Source organism: Lathyrus oleraceus, chromosome 4 (assembly GCF_024323335.1).
Source record: "Lathyrus oleraceus cultivar Zhongwan6 chromosome 4, CAAS_Psat_ZW6_1.0, whole genome shotgun sequence".
Taxonomy (NCBI): domain Eukaryota; kingdom Viridiplantae; phylum Streptophyta; class Magnoliopsida; order Fabales; family Fabaceae; genus Lathyrus; species Lathyrus oleraceus.
The window spans coordinates 290,106,639-290,121,275 of record NC_066582.1 but is presented as its reverse complement, the minus strand read 5'-3'; the positions used below and the strand labels follow the sequence as shown (position 1 = coordinate 290,121,275).

General features: G+C 33.0%; 1 pseudogene; it reads right to left on the bottom strand.

Annotated features, from left to right (window-relative positions):
- Window positions 1–8,297: 8,297 nt before the first annotated feature.
- LOC127075162 (phenylacetaldehyde reductase-like) lies at window positions 8,298–13,977 on the bottom strand (annotated as a pseudogene).
- Window positions 13,978–14,637: the final 660 nt, after the last annotated feature.

Sequence of the window (14,637 nt, the reverse complement as noted above, 5' to 3'; positions counted from 1 at the left end):
CGAAGATCTGTCTTCCGACTCATCTCCGTCTCCCGCAAGACAAAGACAAGAAGACTTGGGCAAGGGAAAACGCAAAAAATTGGCACAAGATGTGGAACAGGCGATCACTATAAATAAAATATATTTCTTCCATTATATCAGTAAAATTATTATTACTCATTATAATTCATTATATGTCTCATTATAATATTTATAGTTTTATTATAAGTATTTAAAAAAAACTCATTTTTATTATTAATATTTTAAAAAAAATATTAGAAAACTATTATTAGTATTTTACAAAAATATTATTAGTATTTTAAAAAAAAATCATTTTTATTATTTAAATATAGAATTAATTAGAAAACTATTTAATAATAATTTTAATAAGGTTATTTAATTATATAATTGTATTTAAAATAAAGAAATAATAAATAAATAATCCCCTTCATAAGCTCGGCCAACCATTGGCCGAGTCTACCCATCACACGCAAGGCTTCAAGCACTCGCCCATTGAATGGGCGAGTTCAAAGGGAAAAGTGGGGCATTCTAGGATTTTATTTTCATAATGGGCATATTGGGATTTAATTTTCAGGAAGGGGGTAATGTGGGCAAAAAGTCCTACAAATCAATAGGAACACGACAAACAAAACCAATGTTGCTGACTACATCACTAGCTATATTTGTGATGTCTATCGTGCATCTCCTCCGACCACTGCATTGCAACAAAGCTCCACCACATAAACAAAATAAGGAAACTAGTTACACGTCGATGTCGTCGCCATTTGAATATGTATCGTTGTCCTAGCTGGAAATAAAGAGAGAGTAATTGTGATTGAAGGAGATGTTGCTGCATTTTGTTTTCTTCATTTTTTATTCTAAACAAAAAAGAAAAACAATGATTTGAAGAAGATATTGACGCGTTTAGGGGTGTACGTGAATAAGTTTGGGTTGAGTTTGACCAAATCCAATACTCAATCCATATAGAACACTCTGGTTTGGGTGAGATAAAATAATCACATATTACACTAGTTGGCCGATTTGGGAAAACCAACTAATTTTCGAATTGTGTTGAATTAGGTAGGTAATGGCTTACCCAAATAATGTTTGGCATAATTAATCACTAAGTTCCTTTATTTAATTTAATGTTTCTCTTTAGTCCCTTAACTAACTTGTAATATTTTTTAGTTAAAGAACTAAAGCGGAACATTAAATTAAATCAAAGGACTAAAACATGTATTAAGCCATAATTTTTCTGTTTTATTAATATTAAATGACTAAGTGACGAGTCATCATATTTTTTTCATAAAAATTACTCAACATATTTATCTTCTTAAAAAAAAATAGATAACATATTTCCACTATCTTTTAGCATCATAAAATAATAAATAATATCATCAGCTAATAAAAATTATCATAAAAACTAGCAACAAACTAAAATTGCATGACATAAAATATTAGCATCAAAATAACTAAAGAATGAAAATTTCAAAATTATTTAAAGTCATGGTTCACTAAAATAGTAAATGTTAAGAGACAAAAATTGTTACAACTAAGTTAATATTCATCAAAATCTTTAAAATTATAATAATAAATGTTTGATTTGTGAGTCAGTGCATTTTTCGAGTTTGGATTTAATTTTACTCGAAACTCAATTTTTTTAATGGGTTTTTAGTTTTTAAACCCATAAAAACCCAATTACCCGACCCGACCCACTTTTTGAATTTTTTTGAGTGAGTTTGAATGGATTTTGTGGGTTGATCCAACCCATGTACACCCCTAAATACGCTTGTGTTCAACATTTTTTCATTTGAAACAGAGAGATAAAATAGTACATGGATCTTCTCTCTTTTTAAGGATTTCCTTTCTTAATTTGTTTATTTTCTTTTGCTTAAACTCACTTTTGATCCTCCTAATTTAATATTTTTAATCATTTAGTCCCCCTTTTAAAAAAATCATTTTTTTGGTCATCTATTCAATATTTCTTCAAAAAAAAAATTGTCCCCTTTCAAATTTGTAAAGGTGGTACATACATGGCAATTACTGTGAATATAGTTCTTTGTGTCAAAACATCATTTCGACAGAGTCTGTTATTGTTTAAATTCTCTGTGTTTTGAAATGTATAGATGTCAAAATGTCGTAGAAGTGTATCTCGACCGAAATTTGACTTAACTTTATTTGTTTGTTTTAACTGAGTTAGTTAGGTTAGTTGGAGATTGATTAGTGTGCAAGCAATCTCAGCCTATAAATAGGAAGATACTTTATCATTGTAATATAGAGCAATTGTATAGAGAAAATGTTGATTAAACTTCATTTTGAAGGCAGAGAGAAACTCTGCAGAAACATTCTTCTTCTTCCCCTTTTCTCCCCAAACCCTAATTTCTCTTTTCTTCCCCAAATAATTTTTTTCTTTTCTTCTTCAATAATCATCGTGCAGCAAAATCGTCTTGCAACAAAGATTGGTTGATTCACTTAAGTGAAGAGTGAATAACAAGAGGATTAATCAATCAGAAAGATTGATTCTTGTTCATCAAGATTGATTCAGAATTCTCCATAGGTTTGGAGAAATTCTACGTCAGGAATTTGGTGAAACTCTAACATCTGGTATCTAGAGCACTAGCTGTGTGATTCTTGGGAAGCATAGCACAATGAATCATCTAAATGAGAATTTTCTAGGACTCTCCCAATTCTGAAGAATCGAAATTACAAAAATTACTACAAGTAGATGAATATTATTTTATGCTCTCAAGATCTTTGGGATCTTGTGAATGAGGGAGTGACGCTGCTTGCAGAAAACATGACGGATGAAAAAAAGGATCCACACAAATAATTAAAGAAGACATATTATAAAGCTCTCTTTATAATTCATCAATGTGTTGATCCAGACAACTTTGAAAAGGCCAGTCATGTAGAATCAGCGAAAAAAGCATGGGAAATCTTGGAGAAATCATTTCGAGGTGCTAAGAAGGTGAAAGAGGTGAAGTTACAAACTCACAAAAGAACGTATGTATTGCTTCAGATGTAATAAGGTAAAAGCATAACTGATTTTTTCACTAGGGTTACGAAACTAGTGAATCAAATCAAGATATGTGGAGAAGCGTTGACATCAAGATCAGTTGTCACAAAGATCTTGAGGTCATTGGCTCCAAAGTTCGACCACGTGGTAGTAGTCAGAGAAGAGTCGGAAGATTTGTCAACATTGACAAAGTAAGTGCTTCAAGGGACACTTGAATCTCATGAACAAAGAATAGTTGAAAGAGCTGAAAGCAAATCGAAGAGTGATGTGGCTTTATAGGCGCAATCAACAAGAGAAAAAAAGGAAAAGAGAAGTGGTCCGACAACAAAGTTAGAGGAGGATACAACAATTCGACTGGTAGAGGAAACTAGCAAGAAGGAAATGTGTCAAAAAAGAGAAGACCATCATACCAAAGTAACCACAAAGGTGGTGCTGCTGGTAGAGGAAGAGAAGGTGGACGAAAACCTGAAAAAAGTCACATTCAATGTTTCAATTTTTAGAAGTATGGTCACTACTCTAGTGATTGTCTTGGAAAACATAAGAATCAAGAAAATGATGCAAAGATGGCAAAGCATGAAGAAGATGAGATGTTGTTGATGGTCACAACAGGAGATGAAGAAATATTCAAGGATCAATGGTACTTGGACTCATGATGCTCATTTCACACGATTGGTAGGAAATATTAGTTATTCAACATAAAACCCTCGATGAATAACATGGTAAAATTTGCAAATGACAATATTCTAGGTGCTGAAGGTATTGGTGGTGTTCTGATTATGAGGAAAGATGGAAAAATGTCAATAATTTCCAATATATTGTATATACCAGGCATGAAAAGTAATTTTTTCAACACATGGTAGTTGGTCGAAAAGAATTACAAAGTGTCAGTTATGATGAGAGTTCTCGACTCAGGCGAAAGGTTAATCTTGAAGGCTCCTATGTATCAAAAAAGAACCTTCAGGATTGAACTTAATGTGATGAAGCACATATGACTTATAACTACAGCTAGTAGGGATGAATTGGTATGGGACTATAGACTTGGTCATCTAAATTTCAAAGACATCAGATATCTGAAAAGAAAAAATATGGTTTCAGGATTACCAGTAACCAACATTACAGATGAAGTGTGTGAGAAATGTGTGCAGGAAAAGCAGCACAAGAACAACTTCAACAAGTATGCAAGAAGAAAGTTGAAGGAAATTATTGAAATCATATACTTTGATGTATGTGATTCTATCCAGGTGGGTTCGATTAGAGGTAACAGATACTTTGTCACATTCATAGATGATTTCAATAAAAACTATGGACTTACCTGCTTAAGAAGAAAAGTGAAGTGATTGAGGTATTTTCCAAGTTTAAATCTATGGTCGAAAGACAAATTGATCGAAAGGTCGAGATTCTGAGGATTGGTGGCGGTGGAGAATATGTGTCGAAATACTTAAACACATTATATGAGAAAGAATGGATTATACATGAAATGATGCCACCCTACACTCCATAACAAAATGGAACTAATGAAAGTAAGAATATAACCATAATGAATATGGTGAGAAGTATGTTAAAAGGCAAGTGTTTACCTAAAAAATCACGGGGACAAGCTGTGTCAACTGTAACATACATACTTAAGAGATGTCCGACGAAGAAGCTAGAAGGAACCACTATAGAAGAATGTTGGTACAATTTCAATCCTAGCTTGAGTCATCTGAAAGTGCTTGGATCTATAACACTTAGACATGTGCCTTATCAGTTGAAAAGAAAACTTGATGACAAGTCGAGTCAAATGATTCTAATAGAATACCATTCTACTAGAGGAGACAAGTTGTTCGACCCAGTGCACAAGCAAATAGTGATCAGCAGGGACGTGATCATAGATGAGCTTAAGGAATGAGATTGGACTGAAAATATAAAGAAGTATTCAGTGAGAATCTTATGTGAAGAACCAACAAATGAAGTCGAAAGAGAAGTTCGACTAAAAGAAGTCAAAGGTCAAGCAAGCACAAGCAGACCTCAAAGAACAACACACATGCTTGCAATGTTGCAAGAATGTGTGATTACATCAGATGATGTGGTAGATCATGAAGGTGAACTGGTGCACTATGCTTTCTATGTAGATGTCAAATCAGTCAATGCGACTGAGGCATTAAAGGATTCGAAATGGATGAAAGCAATGAATGAGGAACTAAAGTCCATCAAACCCAATAACATCTGGTCACTTGTCGAATTACCTTAAAGCAAGAAGGAAATTGATATGAAGTGGGTATATAAGATGAATTTGAATCCCAAAGGAGAAGTAACTCGACATATAGCAAGACTTGTTGGAAAAGGATTCCTTCAGAAAGAAAGAATCGACTTCGACGAGATTTTTGTAACTGTTGATAGGATCAAAACAATCAGGTTGGTTGTTGGTCTAGAAAACATGAACAACTAGAATATGTGTCAGATGGATGTGAAATAAGAATTCCTAAATGAACTCTTTAACGAAGAAGTTTATATTGCACAACTAGTTGGGTTTGTGAAACAAGGCGAAGAAAACAAGGTATACAACCTGCATAAAACCATGCATAGACTTAAGCAAGCTCCAAGAGCTTGGAATAAGAAGATATATAACTTTATAAAGGAGAAGGAATTTGTGAAGTGCACTACTGAGTATGGAGTATATGTAAGAAGAAGCAATAGTGAATTTCTTATACTATGTGTCTATGTCGATGACTTGCTGATAACAGGTAGCTGCAAGAAAGAGATCGAAGACTTCAAAGGTGATCTTAGCAAAGAATTCAAAATGTCTAATCTGGGAGACATTTCATACTTACTTGGAATCGATCTCTACAAGAGCAATAGAGGCTTGATGATGCATCAAAAAAGTTATGCAAGTGAGATACTCAAGATATTTTTGAGATGAAAGACTATAATTCGACTTTGACACCTACAGAACCAAAACTACAATTGTCGAAAGACTCAGAGGAAGATGATGTCTACCTAATACAGTACATAAGACTTATTGGATCATTAAGATACCTTTGTCACACAAGGCCTGATCTAGCATATAACATAGGTATGGTGAGTAGGTTCATGCAAAAGTCAAATGTATCACATCTAACAGTGACGAAGAGGATACTAAGGTATCTCAAAGGAACTATCGACAATGGCATTCTTTTTCATGCATTTGATGAAGGAAAAGAATGCAAGATAGTGGATTACACCGACTCAAGTTGGTGTAGTGATGTTGAGGATATAAAATCCACAGTTAGTAATGTGTTAATGCTAGGTGGTTCACTAGTTGCTTGGAACTCTAGAAAAAAACTTGTAGTAGCATTGTCGGCATGTGAAGCAAAGTACATAGTTGCTTCCCTATGTCCATATCAAGAAACATTGATGGTTATTTTGGTCAAAGAAATTACAGTGAAGAATCATGGAGCAATTACCATGAAGATCGACAACATGTCTGTTATCAATCTGGCGAAGAATCCAATAGCACATGGAAGAAGTAAACACATCAAAATGAGGTTCCATTATCTTCGAGAGCAAGTAAAAAATGGGGAGCTAAACTTGAAACACTGCAGAACTGAGAATCAGATTGCATACATCACGATGAAAGTGTGCGAGTCGAAGTGTTCAAAAGACTAAGAATAATGATTAATATAGATAACTTAGACACAACGAATTAGATGGTGTGTTGTGAATATAATTCTTTGTGTCAAAACATCATATCGACATAGTATGTTGTTGTCGAAATGTATAGTTGTCAAAATATCGAAGAAGTGTATCTCGATAGAATTTTGACTTAGTGTTATTTGTTTGTTTTAGCTGAGTTAGTTAGGTTAGTTAGAGATTGCTTAGTATGCAAGCAATCCTATAAATAGGGAGGTACCATATCATTGTAATATAGAGCAGTTGTATAGAAAAAAAGTTGAATAAACTTGAGTTTGAAGGCAGAGAGAAACTCTGCAGAAATATTCTTCTTCTTCCCCTTTTCTCCTAAATCCTTAATTTCTCTTTTCTTTCCAAATTTATTTTTTCTTTTCTTCTTCAATAATCATCGTGCAATCAAAGTTGGTTGATTCACTTGAGTGAAGAACAAGATGAGCAATCAATTAGAAATATTGATTCTTGTCATCAAGATTGATTTATAATTCTTTATAAGTTTGGTGAAATTCCACGTTAGGAATTTGGCAAAATTCCAACAATGATTGTATGACACCACGTCATACATTTCTGCCACGTTATATTTTTTAAATAAAAAACAAAGTATAATATTTTTTAATATAATTAATAAAGAAAATCATATTTTTGAAAAAAATAATGGGGCCACGTGTCATGTTTCTTTTTAATTACATAATTTTCAAAACAACTTCATGGTTTTGCTACTCATGGGATACTAAAGAAAGTCTTTGACAATAGTGCTATATTTTGATTATTATTTACATCAATATGTATATAACCATAAGTGATACAGTAAGCAAATGATTAATAGTATATAACTAACTTCATTTGTTTCATTATCATCATCTCCTTAGTACGTAACTAACTCCATTATTTTCCTCTTCTTCGTTAATCACCTATGGTTGTTTGTACCATTTAGGAGTCTGGAGAACACATTGTTGCCGGTGAAAGAGAGCTTCATCTAGGAGAGCTCCTGAGTAAGTTCTTGGTGGATTCTACGGTGTTCTTAACCAGAAACACGAACATGTGTTTGAAGAAATGCAAAGATCTGGTACTCCACTTTACAACATCAAAGCATACCTCCATGTTTGAAGAAATTGAAAAGAGAGAAAAAGAGAGAAAGAGTGTTAGAGAAAAAAAGAGAGAAAGAGTGTTAAAGATGAGAGAAATAGAGTTGATTTGATATATTGATAGATATAAGAGAAATATATATGAAATAGAGAAGAAAGAAGGGTTGATTATTTTTAAAAGTATCAAAATGCCTTTACTTAAAAAAAACTAATAAAAATTTCATTTAGTAAATAACTCAACTCAACTCTAGTAATTTAATGAAATTAGATTAATTAAAATAATTATCATATTATAATAAAATTAGTTCCTAATTTTAACCCAAAAAAATTAAATAAATCTATTTTTTTTAATAATAGAAAAATGTTCTTTTTTAAAAAGAAAAATGTAATAAATAATTTTCAAAAGTGTCATTTTTGTGTTCAAAAAATGTTTTTTTTTTCTAACATGGTTAAGAAATAATTTTTATTCCTTCTAAATTTTCTAACCAAATTTTGAAGTCTAAAATGAAGACAAAGTCCTAAAATCCTTCAAGACACAGGTACAATGGTTGAATGAGACAACAAAGCAAGAATGAATTGCTGAACAAAATTGAACCGTTTTGATTAAATACAAACGTTACACACCTTATTACCTTATTTTACAATGGCAATTTCTTCTCAACAACAGAGTTTATAATAATAACAAAGTGAACATAATTTATTCAACAACAACAAACCTCTATTCAACAACAACAATCACAAGTGTTATTCTGCTAGATGGCATTCACTTCTACATCATATAGATCAAATGGCAGTAACATCTTGTCATTTCTTTATTGATTAAGTGAAATGTGGTGGGAGACTAAAAGTCGATAATCTTTTTCTTCCGGAAGCTTTCCACAGTCTCCTTGAGGCTGACTTCCAAAGGAGTAAACTCGATTCCCAAACTTTTAGCCTTTTCCTTGGAAATCTCATACGTTGTTATATATGGCTCTTCATCCTCACACCTTATAAAATTGTAAAGAGAGCGCAGAGTTTCATAAGTTGTATGAGGTATGATAATCCAATTTATTTTGTGATTACGGGCTGGGAAAAGTATGCATAGAAGCAGGAAAACAAGTATGGGTAGCAGTAGGTGCTGAAGCAGATGGTGACACCTCTTTGCATGAGAAATGAACTTTGTTAAATATAACAATAGTTGGAAAAAAATCACGAGGACACAGCTCATTTGTAACCCTGGTGAGAGGTTGAATAACCCAAAGAGGAACATCATTGATAGCAAAAATCTAATTTGTGTTTGTTGTATGGTCTAAGGAAACGGAAACATGAAAAAGCGAAGACTCTAACGAAGAGGTAGGAAGCTTGTTAAGGAGACAAACATGTCTAAAAGGCATAGATTGAATACTTTCTTAGTTTCAGTTCAGGTATACATTGAACAATTCATATTTTGTATGCATTCTTGGAAGCATAGCAGTCAACTTACTTGTCTGAAATTTGTAATGATGGGTACAGATTAAGTAAAATCTTAGCAACTTCTGAGTAGTGTGCCACTCTCTCAGCCAAACAATATCTTCCACTAGCTGAAGCAATCTCATACGCGTGAATATGGGCGTTTGCAACATCTTTTACATTGACCCATCCATAACTTTTATTTGGAAAAGGTATACCTGCATTCAAAAACTCAAGGAGTTCATTTATCATGCAACATGGCAATTCTTGTATGGAATAAATATGACATTACTTAATCTGTTACACAGTGCAAAAATTCGTGATTATTAATTAATCTAAGCAACAAATACATTAATAATCAATGACGTATTGAAGACAAATAATCGCAAATTGAACATCAGAGATATGAGAAATAACTATTTCATGAACAAGACCTTTAAATACTTTTACTAATGCTAAAATTTCTACCAATAACTAAGTTGCAGAATTGGTAAAAACGGTTAGAAGTAATTCATATTCGGTAGTAGTATTAGTTTTGTGAAGCACGGGGATGGAGATTATGTATTATGAGAAAGGCATAATTTTACATTAGTTAAAATATGAACTTTAACTTTTGAAGAGATTTGAGCAACTGAATTGTAAAGTTGATGTCACACCTGCTGATACAAATTAGAAATTGGATTCTGATTCTGATGGTGATGATGTAGATGCGACAACGTTCAAACAGTTGGTAGGTTCTCTAAGATATTTGTGTAATATCAGACCTGATATTTGCGATGCAGTTGGAATGATGAGTAGGTTTATGAGCTAACCGAAGTGGTCTCATTACCAAGCTGCTGTCACAATTCTGAGGTATTTAAAGGAAACTTTGAGTTTTGTTCCCTTTTAGTGCTGAAACTGACTCAGAACTTCTGAGTTATTCAGATTCTGATTGGTGTGGAGACACAGTTGACAGAAGAAGTACTTCTGGATATTTGTTTAAGTTTCTGGGAAATCCTATTTCTTGGTGTTCCAAGAAGCAACCAATTGTTGCCTTGTCAATCTGTGAAGCAGAATATATTGCAGGCGTTGTGACTACATGTCAAACTGTATGGCTTCTGAATTTACTGCAGGAACTGAACATCAAAGTAAACAAGCCTCTGAAGCTGATGATTGATAATAAGTCTGCAATCAATCTTGTCAAGAACCCAATGCTGCATGAGTGAAGCAAGCATATTGAGACTAAGTATAACTTTCTGAGAAATCAGGTTCATAATAGAGTGCTAGAAGTTGTGCATTGTAGAACACAGAAGCACCTGGCAGATGTTCTGACGAAGGAGATCAAGATTGATCAATTTCTCCGCTTGAGGGATGGAATTGGTGTTGTTAGTTTTGTTTAAGCTGAATATGAATTAAAGAATGGTATTAAAATTAATTCATTTTCAGAAACTTGTATATAAAATTTGTTAGAGGATACTTTAATATTTTCATTAAGTCCCACTTGTATTTAAGCAAGTGAGTGGTGTGATTAAATATTATCATTATTTATTTTGCTGTATGTGTAAAAATAGGAGGGATTGAAAGACAAATAAACTCAAACTATTTTTACCAATGATAAATAGGTCCAAATATATTTGGGATTCACTTGTTAAAAACAATCTTAAACAATTGAATTATTGAAATACAAGAGACTAAGAGACATCTTAATAAACTGTGTTTTTAGAAACACTACGGAAACTTTATTATATATAGAGAAATTAAAACGAATTACATGATATAATCGATGTGGGACTATTCGATATACAAATATTCTTAACACTATATTTACAAATATTAACACTCCTCCTCAAACTTGAGCATATAAATCAAATGCATCAAACTTGTTACATATATAATTAACAGGGACTTAGTAGTGATTTTGTAAACACGTCTGCCAATTTATCATTAGAGTTGACAAAGTTTGTTGCAATGTCACCTGACTCGATTTTCTCTCTGACAAAGTGACAGTCTATCTCAATATGTTTGGTCCTCTCATGGAAGACTGGATTTGAAGCAATGTGCCATGTTTGATTATCACAAATAAGTCTCATTGGTCTTGCTTCTTCAATTTGAAGTTCCTTGAGCAACTGTTTTAACCAAATAAGTTCACATGTTGTCATTGCCATGACCATATACTCTGCCTCGACGCTTGATCTTGCAACTACGTTTTGTTTCTTACTTTTCTAGGATATAAGGTTTCCTCCAAAAAATACACAATACCCAAAGGTAGATCGTCTACCAATGGATGACCCTGCCCAATCAGCATCGGAGTATCCAACTATTTGAGTATGTCCTTTATTTTCATACACTAGACTTTTTCCTGAAGCATATTTGATGTATCTCAGAATCCGGATAACAACATCCATGTGTTCCTGACAAGGAGAATTTAAGAACCGACTTACCACACTAATTGCAAAAGAAATGTCTGGACGAGTGACAGTGAGATAATTCAACTTTCCAACCAATCTCCTATACCTTCCTGAGTCAGATAGAGGCTCCTCTGATTGGGTCGTATTTTGACACTTGGATCCATAGGAGTATTAGTTGGTTTAGCATTCAACAAACTTATTTATTCCAAAATATCCATAATATATTTCCGCTGAGAAATCACCAAACCATCTTTAGATTGGGCTACCTCAATACCCAAGAAATAGCGATATTTACCAAAATCTTTTATCTGAAATTGATTCGAGAGATGTTGTTTTAACTGGAGTATACCCTGTTGATCAATACCAGTTATGACAATATCGTCTAGATACACAATAAGATAAATATTTCCTCCACAATACCATGTTGGTTCGAGAGATGTTATTTTAACTGAGTGAACATAAAAAACAGAATGGTCAGCTTCACTACGGACCACCAAACTCTCGGAGTTGCTCCATATATACTTCCTCTTGAAGATCACCATGTAAAAAAAACATTTTTGATATCAAGTTGATGAAGAGGCCAATGTTGAATAGCTGCAATGGCTAGAAGAAGTCTAACAAATGCCATCTTGGCTATAGGTGAGAAGGTATCACTATAATCCAATCCAAAAATTTGAATGTATGACACGATTTGTCAAAAAAAATCACCGGAAGACAGTTGATCAACCAGGTAAAGCACGATGAAGGATTGTCTCTCAGTAGGCTTTGATACCATATTAAAATTCAAGAGACTAAGAAACCTCTTAATAAACCGTGTGTTTTGAAAAGTACTACGGACACTTTATTATATATAGAGAGATTATAACTAATTACATGATATAGTCGATGTGAGACTAATCGATATACAAATATTCTTAACACTATATTTACAAATATCAACATGAATAAATGCAATTGTTCGAAATTGTCTAAAGAAAAATTGTCATTAAGACCTTACCAAATGCACACAGACCCATAGGGAATCTGAGCCAATGAACAATAATAGTCACAATGCAACAGAAGATTAGCCATTAACTACCTTAATCTTATCTAATATCAATAAAAATTTAAAACTAATAAAACATATTTGGTAATCTATATCTTTGCTTGTGCACATCACTTCAATAACCACAAAACACAAATCAATCAAGAATATAAACAGAACTCATACTCAGTTAGGCATAATAAGAAGTGTAACTTAAATAAAAATGCACATACCTGCAGGTTTAATTAAAAATGTTAGCAAGTCCACACACTAATACACTTTATGTTAGGAAAGAATTACCATTTATTAGGTTTAAAATCGATTGAACACTTTTGTTAACCTCTGGTTGTAAGAGAGGACCAGCAACCACTGCTGGATTAAGAACAACCATGTCAATCTTGTTTTCATTTACAAATTCCCAGGCAGCAGCCTCAGCCAAAGTCTTTGAAAGCATGTACCATAACTGAAGTTGGCAATAAAAAACACATACATCAAAATCCCATGAGCCAGCTTCAGGCTTTCAATCTGAATAACTTTTAGGAAGGAAAAAAATGCTAACCTCTGATTCCCTACAGAAATCTGGATCTGAAAACCATGTCTCATCAACTATGACTTCAGGATTCTTCGGCCTTGTGTTATATGCAACTGCAGCATTAGAAGAGGTAAAGACAACTCGTTTTCACATGATTTAAGAACATTAAGAGTTCCCTTCACTGCCGGATCAATCAACTCAGCCTGAAAATATAAAAATTAAAAATAACTGATCATACATTTACAAGCACACCACATTCAACTATTTGTGAACAATAGAATGGAATGAACCTGAGGGTCATCTACGACAAAACGAACAGGTGAAGCAGTATGAAAGACGCCATCACAACCCTCAACAATAGAGTCAAAAGAACCTTGTTCCAAAAGATCTGCCTTAAAGAGTTGCAACCTCTCTTTTGCACCCTCAAGTTTAATCAAGTGGTCAACCTTTTTAGGATCACCTGTTTTCACACCAATCAAATAAACGAAACAAAAAGAACATGAATGTTGATGAATATTTATATAAAGAGAAAGAAGCACTTGCTTGGATCACGAACAGTGGCTCTGACGGTGTAACCACGTTGAAGAAGGAAGTTGACAATCCATGAAGCAATATAACCAGAAGCACCTGTCACACACACCACTTTTCCTTCTCCGCTCATTATCCTCCTCTTTCTCTTTTTCTTTCACATAGTTTTGGACTGCCGTTGACGGAAACTTTGGTGTGTGTGTTGAGAAGAAAGAGGAAAGTGGTGTGATTCGTAAGAGCAAAGGTAGATGACGGAAACTTTAGTGCGTGTCTCTGAGAGTGAATCGCAGATTTAAAAAAATGGGAAATGGTGCCACGGCACCACCATACGTGTACGACATTGGGGACTTAGCCCCCACGAGAAATGAAAAACGATAATTTTATTGATTACACTTATCTACTTACCATAAATTTACCTTTAATTATTATTATTTTAATCTTAAATCTAGTTCAACATCAACTAATGCATTCTTTAAAGTATTAACTAATTCATAAAAACACTAATTCTTTCGTTAACTAATATCATTTTAACCTTCCAATTATTTTCAGCAATACTAAATTTATAGAAATGCTATTTTTAGTTTGCATTAGAATTAATGTAATATTATATGAGTTAAAGTCATTATATAATTAGTCAAAGTTGTGATAGTTCAATTAATAATAATTTTATGTTTAAAAGTATAAATATTATGAAAGTTAAAATTAATAGATAGATATACAAGTCAATATTTAATTTAACTAATGATCAAATTCAAATATTGAAAACTAAGAAACAATATAAAGAGGTTATGGCTCCCATTTGAAGACAACACAAAAGGATTTATAAGAAATTCTCTCTTCATCCCTCTCAGAGTAGAATCAATGAGTTATAGAAGAATTCTACAAATCAGAAGATAAAATACCCGCAAATCATCAATATTTTCAATAGCAAAATCATATAAGTTTTCACTTTCATTCTCATAATTGTATTCGGGTATGAGTATAAAGGCTATGAGTCAAATGAATATCTGATT